Genomic DNA, 22856 nt, shown 5'->3' with positions numbered 1-22856 from the left:
CTACTTTGAGCAAATTAATCTAGCTTTGCTGTATTTAAGTGACTTTTTTCCTGTTTTGTTTTTTACATTTTCAGATATACATTTTGTTTCATATTTTCTTGTTTATCCACTCTAATCTGTATTTTAAAAAAATAATTCTAGCAAGGTCTTGCTTTTCCTATTTTTGTTGTGGATATTGATATAAAGAGGAATTAAATTATTCATTCTGGCAAGGTTCTTAGTGATAATATCACTTCTCTCCCACTCAGTTAAAATATAAACATTTTAAGATGAATAATAAAGTTTATACAATACTTCAAGGATGTGTGATGAATGAAGGTCATGATTTCCTCATCACCTAGTAGATAAATAAGAATTGCTGCAGCTACAGCCTTCTAAAAATGTCACCATAAGCCTCTCTACACTTTGGTCTTTGGGAGCAGGTAGACAGTCTTTCCAAATATGATCTAGGAAACTCAAAAGTAGGGATACTGGTAAAGAGGACAGGATCCAAACTCAGTCCTCTTCTTCCTTATCCTACTTGTCCCTCCTTTACAGGCCAGAGAGTCTGGATCCACAAAGTGCTTGGCAGTTTGACTCAGAACCTCAGAGGTGTGTCTAATTCTTTCAGCCAATTTGAAAAAATTTCTTCTGTGTCGTCTGATCGATTCAGCCATGATATGAAACAGCACTTCACTCTTTCCGTATTCACTAAAGACATGTTCCAACCTAGTTTACAACTGTCGATTCAGTAACTTAAAGAATCATCTTCACTTGATAAAGGGCATCTTGTAATTAACATTAATTGCAGTTTAGGGGTGTGGGACACCTCTTTTCCAGTACTGTAAACTGAAGTTCTGCAGTGGCTGAAAGGAAAACTAGTCTTCACTCCCAGACTTGGCTATCTTGTCTTACTTATCCTATCCTACCCCATGCTCTCTCCTGCATGAACTGTGTATCAGCTCTAGGCAAACATCGGGGCCAGCAGAGGACGCCATTAACCTGGAAATCTTTTCCCCTCTTTGTTGTTGAATCATTTCAGTCGTGGCTGAGTCTTCGCGACCCCATTTGAGGTTTTCTTGGGAAAATTACTGGAGTGGTTTGCCATTTCCTTCTCCAGCTCATTTTACAAATCGGGAAACTGAAGCAAACAGGGTTAAATGACTTGCCCAAGGTCACACAACTAGGCTGATTTGAACTCACCTAGCGCATTCTACCCACTTGCGCCACCTACTTACCCCTCCTTTCCCATCAGCTCAGCTCAAAAGCATTTTTCCTTTCCCTTTCTGGAGCTTCTTTATTACAAGGTTTCCTCGCCTTCCTTCTTTCCTCACTTCCACTCTGCCTTTTAAACTCAAGTACTTGTTCAGGGGTTAAATGCCCCCTTCCTTCCTTTCCCCTCAGCTGTGCCTCTGCCTTTGCTAGAGCCCAAGCAGCTGGCAGCTGGCATGGCTGTGCGGCTGTTGCATTGGATACATCCAGAGTTGGTCGGGGTCCAGTGTCCCAAGCCTGAGCCTGCTGATGTAGCGTGAAGTCCGAGTCTTAAACTCCCTCACCCTCCCGTCGTCCTGTCTAGCACCTGTGCGGACCAGTCAGAGCTAGGGTGCTTGTCCCTGCTACTGTTACCAGACAAACACACTGTACCCTCCCCTTTCCCACTGCCAATCTCCTCGTTCGCAAATTGGCTGCCCCACCACGCTTGACTGCTACATTTGTCTGTTCACTGTTCCCAACTGGAGTACTAAGCAGGAGTTCGGGGGGCCAGTGGCTCATAGTTTGTGGCCCGGGTCCGGGAGAGAAGGGGGATTCACGACTGTTGTTTGGAGGAATCCCGGGGAGGGGGGCGAGCGAATTGGAGGAGCTGTGGTTGTTTAGCAACAATCTAAGAGACTGTCCCAACGGCAGCAGCAGCTGCAGACAAAACTGCTCCATCCCAAGTAAAGTATCCTGCTTCTTCCTCATCTTAGCATCTCTGACTGTACAAAGGAAGATGTGAAATTGTCCGAGGCAAGAGAAGGGGAAGAAAGAAACCACTTGAACTTTATCTCCTTCTCCCTTTCTCCTCTCCCGAACCGCAGGCGCCTCCCTTCTTCTCTTCTTTTTACTTAAATGGAGCATTCCCCAAATGTTTTTTGGTCAACAAAGATGCCGGTTGTAGAATAAGTCTACTTTTCCCATCAGAATTTGCCTTGGAGGCCAGGAGTTGAAGACACCCAAGAAAGAATTAGTGGCGTGAAGTTTATGGAGTTGGGAAAACTCATCCTGTTTTGATCTAGCATTCTTTTTGCCCCTGGATCTTTGCCAAAGTGGATGCAGTTGGAGGTATGTCCGGAAAGAAAAACATAGTATCATTAGTAAACTGCCCCCATGTTGTGTGGGAAACAAGGATGGGGGAAGGGATGGTGGGGCTGAGGATTGTTTCATGGAAAGTTTTTGTTATTATTCGGGACTTAGCAAAAATGTTCGAAAGTGTTTCTTTCGGCAATGCAGAACCATATTCCACTCCCTTAATGGTGCGGTTATGTTTATCTTGGATAATATATCAATACTTGGAAAGGGGTAAGAGAAAAGAAATGCTGGCTGACTCTACTAGAATGTGTTTTCTTTACTTAACATCTTTTTAGATCAGTTTCCTTTTCTTCTTGAAAATTTAGCATTATTCTCTAACCTTTTCTTCCCTTGTTAGCTCAATATGTTAAGGATGTGCTTGTAGTAAGCTGCAATAACACATTTTTAGCAGTAGGTAGAAAGATTTTCAGGCATAGCTTTAAAATGTAAATACGGCTGTCCTAGGATTCTTGTTCCTGTAGATCTCCGTTCCTTCTCCTTGAAATTTACTTCATTCTTTGTGAATGTTTCCATAGTTGTTTTTTAAAAAAAATGTGTCCTAAATTGGTCTAATATTTTGGATAATTTCTTATTGATAACTCTTTTGAATAAAAAACCCTGTGTCCACTTGCTGGCACTAGCTATCTGTCTCTGCTCATGTCTGTCTGTCTCTTTCTCAACATTTTGGAGCTTCAAGTTGCGCTTCCAAATCAACAAATTAAATACTCATAGCAACACTTTATAAATCCATAATTTCCTCTGTGGCCCACACTGATGTGGAGCACAACTCTTCTAAATCTCAGCAATAAGAATTCCTTTGAACAAAGCATTGTAACCAAATAAACCATCCTGTGGCCATATGTGTTATATTTGTCTCATTTTCTAGGGGGAAAGTGTACTTTTTAACTTGTAAAATGCATATAAACTATGTAATATGACTTTAAGCAAGTCATTTACCTTCATATGTAAAATGAGGAGTTTAGACTCTGTATGACAGAAAGGATAATAACACCCTTAGTGTCCTTTGTATTTAATCTGGGTTTTGTCACTCTTTAGTGCTGTATTTTTTGGTTTTGCCCTCTATATTTTGTATCTATTCATACAGGTCTCTTGCATTTTCTGAATTCTTTATATTTGAATATTTTTATGGGGTTGTAATATTACATTAAATTCATATGTTGCACACCCTGTGATTTACTCCCAGCTTCTGCGGTACCCTGCAAGTCTGCCCTCCAAAACTATAGCCCATGAGCCCAGACTCAATAGAGTTTTTCTTTCATGGTAGACACAATTTGCTCAAAGGAAAGTCGATTAGTAAGGTAGCATAGTACAATAACTAAAAAAAGTTTCCCTCCATAAATCTGTGTTGTACCATCCCATAGGTAGGCACAGCATCTTTGCAAAGAGTAAGCACAAATTTAGAACACAGTGGTAGTAAGGCACACATTTTTTCAACACATGAGGCCAAGTTAGCTCATGTCTCCAATATTCTAGGGCTTTGATATCTTTTCCTTTTGTAGTTTAATCAGTTCTCCTCTTCACTTTGTTTCCCTGGGCACAATGTATCCATTGCGTGGGTTACTCAACTGGGTGCCCTGTGCCCAGTCCTCTCCACAGTTTCATTCTCAGTTGCAAGGACTTTCTTGAGTCTAAAAGTCAACTCCTCTCCCAACCCTGATTTCCATTTTTTTCTTTTAACAAAATAACACGTTGCTGAATGGCTTTTAATTCTGCACATTCTACCAAGACATTTTTTTCCAGAGCCTTTTTAGGAATGTCAGGTTGTGGGTTTTGGTGATTTGCAATCATAGCAATATGTTGAACATTATCTGATGAATTGATTTTAAATTTAAATTTATTTTTTATTTGGCTATTAGGTTCCTGATGCCAATGTCAGGTATTCAAACAACAATCGATTATACAGCATCGCTTCCTTTTTTATCTTTTCTGTTGCTAACATTTTGATGATTTGACTATACACTAAAAGGATGACAATTGGAGCAGAAAGAAAAGTTAAATTCTATTATACAGCTTGATAGTAGCTTGGGTTAAATGCCTAAATTATGGATAAGACGTTAGAGATCATCTGGCTTACCCCTTTTATTTTACAGATGAGGACATTGGGGACCTGAGAGTTGGTTTGTCCAAAGCCACAACTAGGTCTTAGGTATATTCATTCCTAGTCCAGCCTGCACTTCATTTTGATGTAGTAGCTTATGTATGAGATTTGAGTGGAGAAAGCTTGTGAGAGTTAGTTACAGAGGTTATCTGTGAATTTTGTTGTGTTTTTCATTATCTGTTACCTCTTGATGGCAATTGCCTTTAACACAAGAATTAGCTCTTAAGACTTCTTTGAAGTGGGTCAGTGAGATTTAAAATATAGAACATTTACTTTTGTCTATCCTTCTGTCCTTCTTTCTTTTTCCTTTTTCATCCTTTGGAACAAGTGGAAGCTAATGTTTGGGTTCAAGTACTCTGCTTACATGGACTGACTTAAAAGGGAGAGGAAAGTTTTGAAAATTATTTTAAATGACCTAGAGGAAATCATTTAAAATAGCTGGTTTGTGTGAATATATGCTTCTCTGTCTTGGTTTGAAGTGACAATAGTTGAAACACAACACTGCTCATGTGATAGCTGGACAAAAGGGCCCATTGTGTGGGGTTGGCTGACATTCCATTCAGCTTTAGCCAGAAGTCTATCTGAGCTTGGAAGTTCTAAGGAAATAGAAGCATTGGTATTAGATACATGTCAAAAAAGAAGAGGAAATGGGGGAAAAGGAGATCAATGTCTTTTCTATGAAAGCTGCTTATATTATCAGTGTATCATAAATTTAACCTGGAATAAATTCATTTGGGAAAAAAGTAATTCTATGGAATTATCATTCACCACTATTACTATGTGGTCAACTTCATTAAAGGTAGATTAATATTAGGTCAACTAATTTATCTTCATCAGTGGAAGAATTGTTCACTAGAATGCCTCAATAGCTTCCTTTCTTAATTTGAAAAGTCAAAAGTATTTTCTCTATTTATTGCATGTCTATCAAAAACTCTTTTAAAAATTGTGATCTATTTTTTAATCAGTAAAAATGTGCCTTCTCTCCCTCCCACCCTAATCCCCTGATTGATAACAATTATACAAATGTGTATAGTTAAGCAAAACAAATTTCCTCATTGTCCATGTTAAAAAGAATGTCTCTTTCTCCATTCTGAATCCTTCACCTTTCTATAAGGAGGTGGGTTGGTCATTATACTCATCAGAGTCTCTAATTGTTTCAAGTTGTTCATTATATCATTATATAAATCATTTTACCAGTTCACTTCACTCTGCATCAGTTCATATAAATCTTCTAAGGTTTCTGTGAAACTATCCCCTTCCTCATTACTTACAGCAAAATAGTATTCTATCACATGTGTATGTAGTTTTTATGAGGTGTTCAGGGAAGACTAGCACCTCTGGTGTGAGAGCTTGCCAAGTACTTTTCAGGGCTGTTCATCCACATTTGGTGCCCCCCTATCACCCGACTCTCACCTGTGCTCCAAGATGTGGTAACATACGCCTCGACCACACCCGAGTAAAATTATTTTGGCTGGAATACTAAACTAGGTTGAGGGTAACTGACAGAACTCAAACCTGTCGGTAACTTAGGGAGATGCCTATCCCAGCCTGTGATGACTTCCTCCTTCAGACTGGGATGAGAACAATTTGGAGGCTTGGAGCTTGGTCAGACGTCAAAGACACAAAGTCATTCATTGTATCACCAGTTGTCTTGAATTTTGTTCTGCCACTGGACTCTGGAAAAGAGAATGAGGCTGACCACTTTGTGCCACTCTGCCTCACTTAAATCCAATTCATGTACAAGTCACCCATCACCCATCATCCACTATTTTACCCCAATATCATGATGGCATTGTTCATCTTTGAAAATGAAGAGTGAATAACACAATGATATAACTTGTTTATCTACTTCCCAATTCATGGGCATCTCATCAGATTCTCATTTTTTGCCACCTCAAAAAGAGTTTTAACTATTTTTATACATACTTAGAGTTATAGTCATTATATAGGAATATAATATATTCATACTTAGAGTTAGGATTAATCCCTCCTATAATTTACTCTTCCCCTTATTCCCCCTTCTCCCTTCTCTTCTTTCCCTTCTGTTTTCCTATTGAGTGAAAAATGTATTTCTGTACTCACTGGTGTGTGTTTTCTTCCTTCCTTTGATTACTTCAGAGGAGAGTAAGGTTCAAGTGTCACCTGCTCCCACCTCCCATCCCTTCCTCCTTGTTTGTATAGATTGTGGACCCTGATTATGTGAGGTAATTTTACCTAAACTTCTTTTTCTTTCTTCCCCTTCCCAATATATTCATCTTTCCTTCTTTTTTCATTCTTCTCTTATGATCATCAAGACTTAACGGAACCACTCCCAGACCTTGTCTAATTAGATTCCTTCTGGGATCATTTATGATGACAGGGTTCAGAAGAGACAAATGTACTATATCTCCCTATGTCAGAATGTCAACAGTTTATCTTTGTTTGCTCATGTTTCCTTTTTTTTGTGTGAGAGTAGTTGAATATTCTTTTTTTTGCTTTCAAATTTATTTATTTAACTTTTAACATTCATTTTCACAAAATTTTGGGTTCCAAATTTTCTCCCCATTTGTCCCCTCCCCCCACCCCAAAACACCAAGCATTCTAATTGCCCCTTTCACCAATCTGCCCTCTCTTTTATCATCCCTCCCTTCCCTTGTCCCCATCTTCTCCTTTGTCCTGTAGGGCCAGATTACTTTCTATACCCTTTTACCTGTATTTCTTATTTCCTAGTAGCAAGAACAGAACTCGGCAGCTGTTCCTAAAACTTTGAGTTCCAACTTCTCTTCATCCCTCCCTCCCCACCCATTCCCTTTGGAAGGCAAGCAATTCAATATAGGCCATATCTGTGTAGTTTTGCAAATGACTTCCATAATAGTCGTGTTCTGTAAGACTAACTATATTTCCCTCCATCTTATCCTGCCCCCCATTGCTTCTCTTCTCTCTTTTAATCCTGTCCCTCCCCAAGAGTGTTGACTTCAAATTGCTCCCTCCTCCCATTGCCCTCCCTTCCATCATCCCCCCCACCCTGCTTATCCCCTTCTCCCCCACTTTCCTGTATTGTAAGGTAGGTTTTCATAGCAAAATGAGTGTGCATTTTATTCCTTCCTTTAGTGGAATGTGATGAGAGTAAACTTCATGTTTTTCTCTTACCTCCTCTCTTTTTCCTTCACTAAAAAGTCTTTTGCTTGCCTCTTTTATGAGAGATAATTTGCTCCATTCCATTTCTCCCTTTCTCCTCCCAATATATTTCTCTCTCACTGCTTAATTTCATTTTTTTAAGATATGATCCCATCCTATTCAATTCACTCTGTGCTCTCTGTCTCTGTGTGTGCATATGTGTGTGTGTGTGTGTGTGTGTGTGTGTGTGTGTCCCACCCACTATCCAGATACTGAAAAGTTTCAAATATTGTCTTTCCATATAGGAATGTAAACAGTTCAACTTTAGTAAGTCCCTTATGACTTCTCTTTGCTGTTTACCTTTTCATGCTTCTCTTCATTCTTGTGTTTGAAGGTCAAATTTTCCTTTCAGCTCTGGTCTTTTCATCAAGAATGCTTGAAAGTCCTTGATTTCGTTGAAAGACCATTTTTTCCCCTGAAGTATTATACTCAGTTTTGCTGGGTAGGTGGTTCTTGGTTTTAGTCCTCTTTCCTTTGACTTCTGGAATATCATATTCCACGCCCTTTGATCCCTTAATGTAGAAGCTGCAAGTTCTTGTGTTATCCTGATTGTATTTCCACAACACTTGAATTGTTTCTTTCTAGCTGCTTGCAACATTTTCTCCTTGACCAGGGAACTCTGGAATTTGGCCACAATGTTCCTAGGAGTTTCTCTTTTTGGATCTCTTTCAGGCGGTGATTGGTGGATTCCCTGAATACTTATTTTGCCCTCTGGTTCTAGAATCTCAGGGCAGTTTTCCTTGATAATTTCATGAAAGATGATGTCTAGGCTCTTTTTTTGATCATGGCTTTCAGGTAGTCCCATAATTTTTAAATTGTCTCTCCTGGATCTATTTTCCAGGTCAGTTATTTTTCCAATGAGATTATTTCACATGATCTTCCATTTTTTCATTCTTTTGGTTTTGCTTTGTGATTTCTTGGTTTCTCATAAAGTCATTAGCCTCCATCTGTTCCATTCTAATTTTGAAAGAACTATTTTCTTCAGTGAGCTTTTGAACCTCCTTTTCCATTTGGCTAATTCTGCTTTTGAAATCATTCTTCTCCTCATTGGCTTTTTGGACCTCTTTTGCCATTTGAGTTAGGCTATTTTTCAAGATGTTATTTTCTTCAGCATGTTTTTGGGTCTCTTTTAGCAAGGTGTTGACCTGCTTTTCATGCTTTTCTTGCATCTCTCTCATTTCTCTTTCCAGTTTTTCCTCCACCTCTCTAACTTGATTTTCAAAATCCTTTTTGAGCTCTTCCATGGCCTGAGCCCATTGAATATTTATTTTGCCTGTTTGGGAGACAGAAGCCTTGACTTCTGTGTCTTTCCCTGATGGTAAGCATTGTTCTCCCTCATCAGAAAGGAAGGGAGGAGGTATCTGTTCACAAGAAAGTAGCCTTCTATGGTCTTATTTTTTTTCCCTTTTCTGGGCATTTTCCCAGTAGGTTACTTGACTTCTGAGTGTCCTCTCCACACCTACCTCGCCTCCAGATCCACTCAGCCTCCACCCAGCTAGCACTTGGGGTCTGAGATTCAAATGCTGTTTCCCAGCCTTAAGGCTTTAGGTGGGGGGTGGGGGTGGGGCTGCTATTCAGTGTGAGATTAAGTTCAGGTGCTCAGGTGGGAGCAGGGTTGCCACACAGGGCTTGGTTCCCTCAGGGGGTTTATGCAGAGACCTTCAACAATGGATCCAGGCTCCTGCCTGCTTTGGGAGTCCCTGTCTGCTGCTGCCTCTGGTGCTGCCTCCTGATGGGGCCTGAGTTATGGAGACACCCCACTCCCCTCTCGCCAGCTAAAAAGACTGTCTCACTGACCTTTGGTGCCTGTGGGTGGAGGGACCTGCTTGGCCGCTGGAGATGCCATTCCTGAAGCCTGCTCCGATCTGCTCCCCTCAGGGCCGCGTGGCCAAGCCAGGGCTGGGTTCCGCTCCAGGTCCAGTGCGTGGGGGACCCCGTGTCAGTTTTTCAGGTCTCCTCTGCGTTGTTCTGTGGCTTCTGCTGGTCCTGAATTTGTTGGGAGTTCTTCTTTACAGGTGTTTTATGGGCTGTGGGTTCGGAGCTAGCATATGTGTATCTTTCTACTCCACCATCTTCGCTCCTCCCCATCATGTTTCCTTTTTTAAAAAATATATATTTTTCTTAATTCCTGTGTTTGAACTTCAAAATTTCTGCACAGTTTTGTTCTTCTCATCCAGAATGTTTAGAAGCACTCTATTTCGTTAAAAATCCATTTTTTCCCTGTAAGATCATACTTAGTTTTGCTGGATAAGTTCTTGTTGGCTATTGTTATTGTCTCTATCTTTGCCTCCTGGAATATTGTATTCCAACCTCTCTGTTCCAATATAGTGGTGCCTGCCAAATCATGTGTGAACCTGACTGTGACTCCTTGGTCCTTGAATTCTTTCTCTATTTATAATATTTGTTCTTGACCTAGAAATTCTGGATTTGGGTCCCTGGGAGTCAAAAAAAATTACTTCCTGGGAGTTTTCAGTTTGGGACTTCTTTTACAAAGTGATGGTGAATTCTTTTTATTTTCACTTTGCCCTCTGGTTCTTAGAGATCTAAGCAATTTTCTTTTAAGACTTCTTGAAATAAAATGTCTAGCCTAGGTTCTCTCTCTCTCTCTTTTTCTCTCTCTCTCTATCAGTCATAGGTTTCAGGTAATTCAATGATTCTTAAATTTTTTTCTCTTTAACCTTTTTTCCAGACCAGTTGTTTTCCCCATGAGATACCTTATATTTTCTTCTGTTTTTTTTAGTCGTTTGATTTTATTTCAATATTTTTTGTTGTCTCATGGAATCACTGGATTCTGTTGTTACATTCTAATTTTTAGAAGGTTTGTTGCCTAAGCAAGATTTTGTACCTATTTTGCTAAACTATTCTCTTTCCCATTCTTTCTCCCATAGTTCTTATTTCTTTTCCAATTTTTTCCTCTTTCACTCTCATTGTATCTATAAAAACATTTTAATTCTTGGTTCATCTTTAGGAATTCTAGTTTGTTTTGAGTCCTCAAGCTATGTTTTCCTTTGAGGCTTTGTTTACAAATATTTTGTAGGCATAGTCTTCTTCAGGGTGTAGGTCTTTAGTGTCCCTTCCTCCTTAATAGCTTATTTTCTTTTTGTGGGATTCTTTTCTTTGTTTGCACATTCTTCTAGCCTACTTTCTGGTTTTGGACTTAAGGTTAGGACTGACATCTGTGCACTTCTAGAGAAGTCTGGGCGAGTCCTTTGCTGCTTTCTTTGGGTGTTGATCCCAGAATCTCAAGGTCAGTTCAGGAAGGGAACCTGAAAACTTTCAGTGATCCCAGGGCAAAGTCTGATTTCTCCCTTCCCTCAAACCCCTTTTTGGGTTTGAGTTTTAGCAATAGTAAACTACTGCTGTATTTATCAGCCAGTTGGTAAGCTATGTTCATTCAGAGTAACAGAACTGCAGGCTCCCCTTTAGTCTGCGATTCCCATCCTGGTTATTCCTCTGCAGACTTCAGACTGGGCTGGAAACTGGAACTGAGCTCCTTCTTTGCTTTTGGGCTCAGAGCCACACCACTTCTACTTGCTTCTGAAATTTTCCTACCTAGGACTTACTACCACTCCTTACTGTACCTTAAATTAGAATGACACCCTTGGGAGAACAAGTCTCTTTCTCAGTTTGCCCTGAATCTGTGACCTGGAACTAGTTAGGGGGCAATGAAACTGTCAGATGACACCCATTCCCATCATGGTGCCCTGGTATGGATCTAGGACCTTCTATTTCCCTTGTATATAGCCTTTCTTGGGTGCTGGAGTACTCCATGCCTAGGGATAGGCATTGTCCTCAGGGTTCACAGATCTCTACGCCTGTCTCCCTATGTTGGAAAAATGACTCACTGTGACTTTTTCTTGAATGTTTCTATCAAAGTTCTGCCTGGTTTGGAGAAGGTTTATAGAGGTTTGGGGAGAAAGGGGAAGGGAGAATTTGCTGTACTGCTTCCTGCCACTCCCTCATCTTGGTTTTGCCTCTGATTGATGTCATAATGATGGGGTACTTACCCCAAAAGGGTTTTAGTCTCATTTGTCTAAAGGGCCCTGGAAAACCTCACCTTGAAAGCTCCTTGGATTTCCCCACTTGATCTGGCATTCTCTTGAGGCCCATAAGCTTTTCATTATCACTATGCCCAAATCTCTGTATACTTCCCACCCTTGATCCTATCAAAATCCCATTCTCCGGGTTACTGGCCACTCCTATCAAGATACTCTATAGATTCTATCTTTTTTCACCCCAGGGTACTGGTCATTTCCATCAAGACCTCTAGACAATCCAGGCTACTACCATTCCCATCAAGATCATCCCTGGAACCCCCAGACTACCAGATCACCCCCAGATCCCTCCCAGAGTCTTTATGTATATAAGATCCTTCTTGTCTCTATGATGATGCTCAGACTCAATCTAGCTCAGATTCTATCTGGCTGGCTTATTAATACAAGTGTCACAAATGGTGAGGGTTCTGAAGAGTCAACCCAATATGACGAATCTTTAATAAACTTTGTTTTACTTTGGTTGAAAGAAGGCTTGGATCGAATTCATTCAAGCAGGACCCAGCATCTTGGTATTTTGGGGACCCAAGCATCCCAAACTTCAATAATTTCTCTATCAAAGACTCTTACCCAGATATAAGGTCCTTCCAAATGTCCCCATATAAATTATAGGATATGGATTGGAGCTATGATTTCATAGCTACTGTATACAGAACTCCTTTCACTAATGCAGCTCAGCATCTTCTCTACAACTTGTAATCTTAGAGAGCTGACTTGGGAGTAGGGTGGAATGGGATAGGCAGTTGCTAATCACAAGTTTAAAGGTACTCTGTGGATCTGTAAGTCTTAAAATTATAGTCCATGGGTCTCCACAAATACATTAACTTTAAGCCAGCCAGTAGAAATAATTAGTTCCAAACAAAGGCTAAAAATATTCACTTGGAACCTACTCTCACTGAAATAAACACAGCATTCATGGAAAGAGTGGACATATGCTAATATTACAGTATGCTAATATTAAGATACTCAGATAGGAATAAATGTGGTCAGAGTATCTCATGCCATGGAGTCTTCATGCCTCTTCTGAAATCTGCCCTGGACAGATACTTCAGTCAGACTTCTTGAGTTTGCTTGCCTCCACGGCTCAACTCCTAGCCACTAGGGCTCATTCTTCCTTGAATTCATGGCTGAATCTCTTCTGTGGTCCTTGAGGCTGTTTCTTGCCTTAAAAGCTACCTTTCCGTGACTGTGTCTGTCTGGTGTTATGAATGAAGAAAAAACACACCAAAACTGAGAGACAGTTTCTGGGTAATTAATAATCACTTTATTAATTAGTCTAGCTGGCAGTCAGCAAATTGATGGTCAATGACAACAAAGACAGCCAATCAAGGCACTGAATACCTTGAATACTTTTGTAGAAGGGAATTTTCCCGACAAGTGAAAATCAGCCCTGATTGGGAGACATTTAAGAAGGAGATGGGCTAGAAATCTTCAGTTCTTCCTGCTGAGAATATGTCTTCATCATGAGATTCAGCTGCCTCCAGTAATCTGGACAGGGGAACCCATCTCCATCAAGACCACTCTGGTTGGTTTTCTTTTCATGAGCTGGATCACCCTAAACTCTAATGGAGGGACATAAGAACTGGGTTAGAACTGGGTTAGAACTCCCCCAGACTGGATTCTGTTTACACTTTATACAGAAGTAAAGTTTCCTTGTTGGGAGGAGTCCTGACCAAGGTTGAAGAGCATGTTCCTTGAGGACTAGGACAGTCTCACCAATCAGTCATGTCCTTCAGAGACTGACTTTTTACAGGGGTTGGGCCTTAACTGGCGAAATTAAGGAGAAAAGCCCGTATTATAATTAACAAGGTTATTAATACAATAGTAAAATAATAATTTCTCTCACTGGATATGTATGTCTGCTCAGTTTTGGATGCAACGTCTGCTACTGGGTGAATAACGCTAATATAAGATACCATGGCTAATGAGGAAGAAAGAAAATTTCCTCCCCACTTGCTGCTTTCTCCTAGAATTGCAGGGATCACGTTCTACACAGATATTCCCTGTTCAGAATTTCTCTGGAGAGGCCCCCTCTCATCTTCATGTGAAACTTGTCTGGGCACCAGTGAAGGATATAGTGGAGGGCATCATGACTCACATGGTATTCCGAGATCCACCAAGGCTGAGGGATTTTAGCCGCCTGTGGCTGGGACTTTTTATACCTTCAGGTGATCAAGGGAAGCCTGAGCCAATCAGTTACTGGGGGCAAAAAAGCTTTGTCTCTTTTTACAGAAAGCTAATCCCTAAGTATTGGGGAAGGGGAAGGAGCCTAGGCCTCTACGTGTTGTCTGTGAGGGGAAAGAAATAGTAATCCTCCCAAAGGGGGCGAAGAATAAATTCAGTCTGGGACATTTGAGTTTAAGTTTATTTATTTCATGAAACATTTTCCAGTTAGATTTTAATCTGGTTAAGACTACACTTGGAAGTGGTGCACGTACCAACAGGTTAAGTGTTCAATACCTCTGCTCTGTCACTACAAGTCTTCAAGCAGATGCATCAGGTAGGAAGGTTGGGCCAGATCAGTGGTGTCAAACTCAGATACAAATGGAGAGTACTAAACTTGTACATAAAGATCCCTACAAGTGGCATACTTAGAAAACATCTTAACATTGTCTATATTCAATTGTATTTTAATCTTGTTCCTGTATACTTGGAAGTGTTGTTGCCTAGGCCAAGTGTTTGACACCTCTGGGCTAGTCTTTCTCAGACATCCCTTCCAACTTTAGGATTCTATGATTTCTGGGCCCCTATCTGTATAAATTTGTTGAGTGTGACCCTGTTTGACTACTGCTACTGTTTTCTATCTACTAGGCCAAGGTACAGTAGTGTTGAGGTAGATAGCACAAGTCCTCTGCACATTCAGAAAATAAAGTGCCAACAGATTTCCGAACATGATCTGGGATGTCAGCACCCTCTTAGACTCTAATATTTCTATACTCTGTCAGCTAGTCTTTTAAAATCTTCTAGCCTAAAGTTTATTCATGTAAGAGCCAAAGCATTCTAAGTAATGGTGCAGACTCCACAGGCCTTAGTGTCACTAACAGATACAACCACAGATTACTCAGAAACGCTGAAACAAGAATTATTTTGTAGGGTTCTGGTCACACTCCTTTCTCTGCCACACATATTCCTCTGCCAAATCACTTTTACTCTCTGGACTTATTTTCTCTTTCTTTGAATCGAGGTAAAATTGCCAAATGACTCACAAGCAGTTCAGGGACTGTGCTTATGAGTAAGTCGATTGGAACCCCTTAAAAGAAAAGACGGTCTCTGAGCTTGTGATCAACAGGAAGGTAAATAGTGCTGTCTTTAATCCTCTTTCACTCTTTACCCATCAAAGGAATTCATGCTATATGTAGGACAATTAGTGCCAAATCCACATGATAATACAGATCAGTCTTAGGGAAGGTAAAAATCTTATGAATTAACACTGGAGAATTATGATTCTTAACCACACTCACACACCACTCCAAACCCCAACCACTACCACAGCCACCCATGACATTGTATACAAATTAAGTTGCATGTTTGTGCCAGGGCACAGGGACCCTATAGCTGTAGTGATTCTGTCCTAATACTGCCCCCCTTTAAGTAGTGGCAGTTGGTAACTCTGCCCAACCATTTGAAGGAAAGGAAAAGGACTGAGGGTAGAATCAGGTAGGCTGAAAGTATCCTGGCACAGATAACTTTTTACACTTGAAAACTCAGTTAATATGGGTCCTATATCCAAGCTAGAGGTTACTCAGGGCAAGAAACCATTGCATTGCTGATAAATATCCTTGCCTCTCCCACCCCAGTAGAAGCAGAAGATGCAGATTCTGACTACCTATATGAAAGTAAGAATATAGGAAAGAAAATAGGGATGCACAAGGTGCTGCACTGGGTCTGAGGGAAAGGGGTACGGAAACCTAGCTTGGAACCATCCTGCATCCTGGAGGTCAGGGAACAGGTCAGGGAACAGGTCAGGGACTAGACGCAATGAGTACAACTTTCTCCAAACAAATAGTCTGATCCATGGCTGCAGAGACCCGGGGGGCCTCCATAAGGAGGGAGGATCCAGAGATCGCATGATGGAGAAGAAAACTATAAGGCAGAAAAACCAAAGCGACCAGAAAGTTTCAATAAAAGCCCAACTGACAGACAGGTAGACCAATAGAATCAAGAACTAAGTGAAAAATGATGAGAATGGCAGAGAAACCAAAGTATGAGGGTAAATACTACAATACGAAGAAAGGAAAAACACATATACAAGTATCACATGCCCTTAAAAGAAGTGATTCATTGCAGGAAGAGTGGGAAGTATACAGGGAATAACTAAATATCAGATTACTTTTGTAATACAATTCACTGAAAAGGTCCATTCCTGTAGGCTGTCCAGGCTATCTGGTGGAAGCAGATTTACGAAGAGCAAGAATGGTGAAAAAAGGACAAGGAAGCTGGGGAGCAAAGCAGCAGATGTGGAGTCTCCCTTTCCATCACAAACTTTCCTTTCTCCTACCATGCAGCCTTGACATTGAGCATAGAGCCAAGTCTTTTTTGTGTGTTAGATTTATAAACTCTGAAAGTTTAGCTAGCTTCTGAATGCTTCCTATTTTACCTACAAAAATTCAATCCTTTGAAGGGCATGATACACACACAAAAAAGACATTTAAAGGTAAAGAATTATACAGAATGAAAATAAATCTGAAACAAAATTTATAATACATCAGGTTAGTAAAAAAAAAAAAAAAGCGGGGGTCATTCATAATCATGCTATCAGGAACAGCAGAGACCAGACTTGAGATTTAAGATGGTAAAGTGGAAACTCTTTACCAATGCAGGTCAGCACCTACTCTGCAATTTATAGTTTTAGCACGTTGCCAAGAGCATTGAGAAGTGATAATACTTGATCAGAATCACACAGCTAGTATGTCTTTGAGGTAGTATTTAAACCTAGGTCTTCCTGACTGGCTTTCTATCCACCCCACCATCCTGTCATACTGTCAAATAAAGGAAAAATAAAAATTCATGATATCAAGAGTCATAAGCAGAAAATCTATATAATGATAACATGGACAGTGAAACTTATCTCTACTAACTGGCATAAGCATTTAAATTCATAAAGAAAAAGTTATCTGAATTTTAAAAACAAAAGGGCAGTAGCATAGTAATCGTAGAAAGCTATCCTCAGAATTGGGACACATTTAACAAATCAAAGAATTTAAGACAAATTTAAGGAAGGTAAACACAAAGGAAAATATGGAACTATACAAACCAGTAGAGAATTGAGAGCTGAAGGACTTACAGCATCTTTCTAATATGGGAACATTAAAACATTTACATATTTCTCAGCACTGTGTGGTTTTCAGATCCAGTGCAATTTTTAATGCTGTCTTCCTATAAGTTCGCTACAAGAGGGCCACACAATGTGCTGGACACCTTGCTTACTTTCTCCACACATTGTAAGGGTACTGGTGAAACATTGTAGCTGTCTACTTTTCAACCCTTGGTCTCACTGTACAAGTAGCCTATCTTTTCTTCCTATCATGCAGTTCCTTGATAATAATTCTTATTCCTATTCTAATTTCTCATTGTTTGTATGTCATAGTCTATTCACACCTACACTTTTTGTGGCCTTCTACGTGATATTTAATTTTTCAGAGACTGTTTTATATAACAAGTCTTGCTGCAAAGCCAGTAAAATGTTAGCAGTAAAATATGGGTCTTTGTTTTATGGGAACCTTGTGGTCATGAAAGGGGCTTTACAATTCCCTAAGGGTAATCCAGCATATGTTCTTCCTCTTGCTTAACTATGTCTCTAACTAGCACCAGCAATGTTGTATTTGGCATCCATAACTCTCTGTTTTGGTAGTAAGTCAAATGTCTGCTGACTAAAATGCTTTTGGGGCTTGTCTGTTTTCCTTGTTGTAGCATTTAATTTATATCAGTTTAAACGTCCATACAAAATTATTATAATCAATGTCAATTTTTGTTGTCCATTTCCAATTTTTTATTTGTAATTATTTAGTTCAGGATGGAGTTGTTTTAATTACATAATATATTTTTTCTCATGATTCTTTCTTCTTTTTGTTCAATAATTCTGATCTTAACACTGACAAGTTGACTTGTACAGGGATAACACACGTCAATGACAAATCTTTTCCTGACTGTTGAAATATAACCTATTTCACTTTTTGCAATGTTATTTAGTAGTTGACACATTCAGCATCTACCAATTCTTTTCTTGAAAAAAGTGTTCATAATATAAAGGCACATGGCTGCTATAAAGTTTGTAAATCTTTAGCCTTTCTCATTCCTTCTCCCTAAACAAATTATTCCCATATATTTCTTCTCATTCTTAGCTTTTCTCCATCATTTCATTGAAGTCACCAAGTATCAAAGTGTATATTGATTTAATTTGGAGGATCTTGTCACTTTCTTCATGTAATTTCTCTATCTCTTTATCTTCAGCAACTAGTAGTGATGCACAAAATCAATAATTTTCATGCTGACCTTTTTACAAATATTGAACAACAGTACTTCAATATGTGATGACCAGACACCCAGTGAAATGATGTTTTATGTTGCTTTTGGATAAATAATAAAACCCACTCTGCTTCACTAAGAAATATCTCTGAACTGGCCTTTGATTTAACTGCAAAGGAGCTGAGCTATTCACCTTCTCTGTCTTTCAAGTAAGGGACACTTCTCAACTCTGGACCCGTGCGCTCAGACCAGGTTCAGTCCCAGGACAGCCTAGGCTGTTAAGAGAAGGGTTAATCTTTCTTGTACTCTCTGGCTCTTTTTTTTATTTTTTATTTTTATTTTATAACTTTTTAATTGCAGCTTTTGTTTTCATATATCACATTCATGTCTTCTAAATGTGGGCGAGTCTCTTACCTCTTCGTAGAACAAAGAAAACTTTAAGTAAAGTCAACTGATGCAGCAACTGCATCTAACAGTAGATATCGTCTTCCATATCCATAGGCCCTACTTCACTGTTTGCCCAAGGTTTGGAGAGGTCCTAATGGCACAGGGAGGATTTGAAGCTAGGTCTTCTCTTTCCAAATCTGTGGCTCTTTCCATTCAGTCCTATCTATTCCTGTTATCTGAGTCTATCACTTTTATTCTGGCCTCACTCACACCACTTTGAGAGTCACAACCCTTTCATTAACTAGTTCATCCTGAAATTGTTTTTGACCCTTGAATCCCTGGACCCCTTCCACTGTTCTTCCACAGAGGTAGAAGTCAGGGTCAGACACAAGATTTGAACCCAGGCCCTTTGATGCCTAAAACACAAAAGAATTGAGCAACTTGTCAAAGATCACACATAGGATCACTGAACTAGGGCTGGAAGGGATGAAACAAAGGCCCTCAGGAACTATATAACCAATGATCATCCTCATATATCATCTTGCCGCCATCCCAGTTCAGTCACAGTTCATCTCCATTTATACCACCCAGCAGATGAGTAAGACAGGGAGGAAGAAGAATCTTTATCCCGACTAAATGAGGGGATGTAGCATGGTGTCTCTGGCTCTTTATACCCCTACTCCAGACTGGAGGGTAGGGTGGGGTAGGGTCATACTGGGAGAGAAATCACTTAAAGCCTTGGCTGCCTAGTGACTCCTCAAAAGAAATGAGTAGAAATGCACTCAGTGTATTATGTAGATGACATTTAAGAAATGCTAAACAGAAAAGGCTCGTAAGTGAATACTGACAACATATATATATATTATATATATATATATGTATATGCATATGTGTATGATACCTAAGGGGCAGCTGTGTGGTGCAGCAGATAGAGCATCAGTGCAGGAGTCAGGAGGACCTGAGTTCAAATCTCACCTCAGACACTTGACACTTCCTAGCTGTGTGACCTTGGGTAAGTCACTTAACCCCAATTGCCTCATCCTGGGTCGTCTCCAGTCATCCTGATGAATATCTGTTCACTGGATTCAGGTGGCTCTGGAGGAGAAGTGAGGCTGGTGACCTGCACAGCCCTCCCTCACTCAAAACAGTCAAGTGCAAGTCAGGTCATCATTTCTGTGATGACATGGTCTTCTTTGGCAATGAAGGACAGACACACACACACACACACACACACACACACACACACACACACACACACACACACATACACATCTGTTTAAGCAACTATTAGACCCTCCTGGAAGTTTAAGATTAAAACATCAAATATGAACGATTATATAACTGGCATTTCATTTCTGGCTTGGCTCTATACTAATTCCAACATGGTTTATATTTTCTGACAATCCAGACCAGGGGACTGGGTTCATTCTCCTATTAGTGGTCATCTTTTCTGATGCAGAAACTTCCTGATGCCAGTCAGCTCTAACTGAGGGATCCAGGTGCTCTCAATCTCTCCAGCTCATGAGCGTACATCCTTCTTGAGATCTCTGTTTTTCCCCTGTACTCAGGGAAGAAAACACAAAACTAAAAATGCACATAGACGCCAAAGCCAAGACTTGTCTCATCTTGCTAGGTTTCTCCTTTAGCTGCTATATAAAAGCAATTCATCATTTTTGCTGAAGTTGAAGGACCAGCCTCTCTTCCACTGCTCTAGTGAGAAACTGCTGTTCTAACATGCTCAACAAAGTGCAATTACTGCCTTTAAAATAAATTGAATGCCACCTTTGCTGACTTAGTGGCCAATTCTTTCTCATACAGCTTTGACACGGTCTCTTCCCAACCTCATCCCCTTCAGCCATTACAGGGTGGGGCACCAAGTGACTACCACCTAGTGTTTGCTGTGTTATTCCAAAGAGACAAGCCCTTCAGTTTTTAGCTACTTACTTCTGTGAAAGTATCTCAGTATTTCATGGGGTAAATTCTAACCAAAGTGGAAGAGGGGTGGTGCTCTGGTTTTTACACAAAAATTGCAAGAGTTATGAAATTCATATTTAAAGTATCAATAATCAAATTGAAATTTATTGTGAGCTTATCATCCAGTTCCTTATTTCTCTCTACTTTGCCACTGTCACTGAAGAAGAAATAAATATAAGGCCTTGTGTGACTGAGGTCCATTTTGTATTTAATTCATGTGATGCCATTGCCAAAAAATTTTTTCTCCAAGTGGCCAATCCATTGGCCAAGTGCCTTTCTGTATTTAGCTATATTGGTCCTCATGAAAACAGACTCAGTCCATTGATGGGGCCATATTTAAGTTCTCTCTAGTAAGGTAGAAACTGCTAGAGGGTATGCTCCGCTTGTATAGTCTTTGAGAACCCAAGAAAATCACTATACCATGATGGAGCCACAGAGCCAAACTTCATACTTTATAGGAGGACACCACGTGAGAAGGTGTTGTTCAGTCTTTTTTCAGTCATGTCTGACTCTTTGTGAACACATTTGGAGTTTTCCTGGCAAAGATGCAGGAGTGGTTTGACATTTCCTTCTCTAGCACATTTTACAGATGAGGAAACTGATGCAAACAGGGTTAAATGACTTGCCCACAGTCAGACATAGTAAGTGTCTGAAGCCAGATTTGAACTCAGGAAGATGACTGTTCCTGATTCTTGGCTAAGAACTCTATCTACCTGCCCTGTGAAGAGGATACAGAAAAATTATGAATTAAAAAGCAAGAAATACTAGATACATTTTTATAGACCATAATGTAATAAAAAATAGCAGTTAAGGAAATTTGAACAAAAGCTGGAGAATAGTAATAAATAAATAATTTAGCAATGAATTACAGTTTAATGGGAGGGTCAAAGAACAAATCACAGAAACAATTAACAATTATGTGAAAGCAAATAATGATGAGATTGAAATTTCTCAATTGTGTTTTAAAGTAGTCTTCAGATAAAAAAGCCTATCTCTGGCACTTTAGCAAAACAGACTAAGAGGGGGATAATAAATTGACTGCAATAAAAAATATGAAATCAACAAAATGAGAACAAAAAAGATTTGTTTATAAATCAGAGTAGAAATTGCTAAGAAACCAACATGACTGTACAATTGATTTTTTTAATAAACCTGAAAGACTTTTAAAAAATTCCCTTGATCCATATTGATTTGCCGGTGAATTCTAGCAAACTTTTAAAGAGCAATTAATATCTATTCTATACAACTCATTCTCAAAAATTGAGAAAAGAAAATATTCTAGCAAACTCCTTTCATGAGACAAATACAGTTCTCGTACCCAAGCCCAAGAAGGATTTGTCAAGTCCTGAAATAAATCAAAGTCAAGAGTTGAGGAATAAAGCATCTTTAACTGGGTTAACAGAGCAGCAAACCTGCTAACCTGGGGGATATCCCCTTCAACATACTCCCATTAAAAGGTTTTTAGATTTTTAGGAGAAAAGAGGGAGAGGTAGTGTGACGTATCAGAGCCTGATCATGATATTTAGTCTCCCTTGGCAATTCAGGGAAAACCCCTTCCTTCTGGCTGTTTGCCCTTCATGTCATGAATCCCAGTGGAAGGGGGCAATGACATTGGGAACCAAGATCCAGTTTAAACTGGGTTATTTTATAAGGTAATATCCCAGGTTGGGAAGATTTAGGGGATGATTCAGTTCAACCTAATCAGAGAGTAAATATCTTAAGAGTAGGAATGTTGGGACTTTACTGAAATTCTTACATTAAGGTGGTGGCAAGTAACATTAAATTTGGTATTAACAATTTTCTGTCCTTATATTAACAATTTTCCATCATATTGAAAAAGGAAAGAGAAGTATAGACTAATAACAATAATAAATATTGATTCAATTGTTTAAAATAAATTTTTTAAAAAATTTATTTAACTTTTAACATTCATTTTCACAAAATTTTGGGTTCCAAATTTTTTCCCCATTTGTCCCCTCCCCCCACCCCCAAACACCGAGCATTCTAATTGCCCCTATCACCAATCTGCCCTCTCTTTTATCATCCCTCCCTTCCCTTGTCCCCATCTTCTCTTTTGTCCTGTAGGGCCAGATAACTTTCTATACCCCTTTACCTGTATTTCTTATTTCCTAGTAGCAAGAACAGAACTCGGCAGCTGTTCCTAAAACTTTGAGTTCCAACTTCTCTTCATCCCTCCCTCCCCACCCATTCCCTTTGGAAGGCAAGCAATTCAATATAGGCCATATCTGTGTAGTTTTGCAAATGACTTCCATAATAGTCGTGTTCTGTAAGACTAACTATATTTCCCTCCATCCTATCCTGCCCCCCATTGCTTCTATTCTCTGTTTTAATCCTGTCCCTCCCCAAGAGTGTTGACTTCAAATTGCTCCCTCCTC

At 39.7% G+C, this 22856-nt stretch overlaps 1 protein-coding gene across 1 annotated transcript in view; it reads left to right on the top strand.

Moving 5' to 3' along the window:
• The first annotated feature begins 1500 nt into the window (after window positions 1-1500).
• Window positions 1501-22856, top strand: part of MEGF10 (multiple EGF like domains 10) — a 161846-nt gene continuing 140490 nt past the window's right edge. Inside the window, exon 1 of the mRNA XM_072597212.1 lies at window positions 1501-2301. The gene's annotated coding sequence lies outside the window, so the exon portion shown is untranslated. The remainder of the gene's footprint in view (window positions 2302-22856) is intronic.

This window comes from Notamacropus eugenii, chromosome 3 (genome assembly GCF_028372415.1).
Source record: "Notamacropus eugenii isolate mMacEug1 chromosome 3, mMacEug1.pri_v2, whole genome shotgun sequence".
Classification (NCBI taxonomy): domain Eukaryota; kingdom Metazoa; phylum Chordata; class Mammalia; order Diprotodontia; family Macropodidae; genus Notamacropus; species Notamacropus eugenii.
Note: the sequence above shows the minus strand (reverse complement) of the source record. Positions and strands in the feature narration are given on the sequence as shown.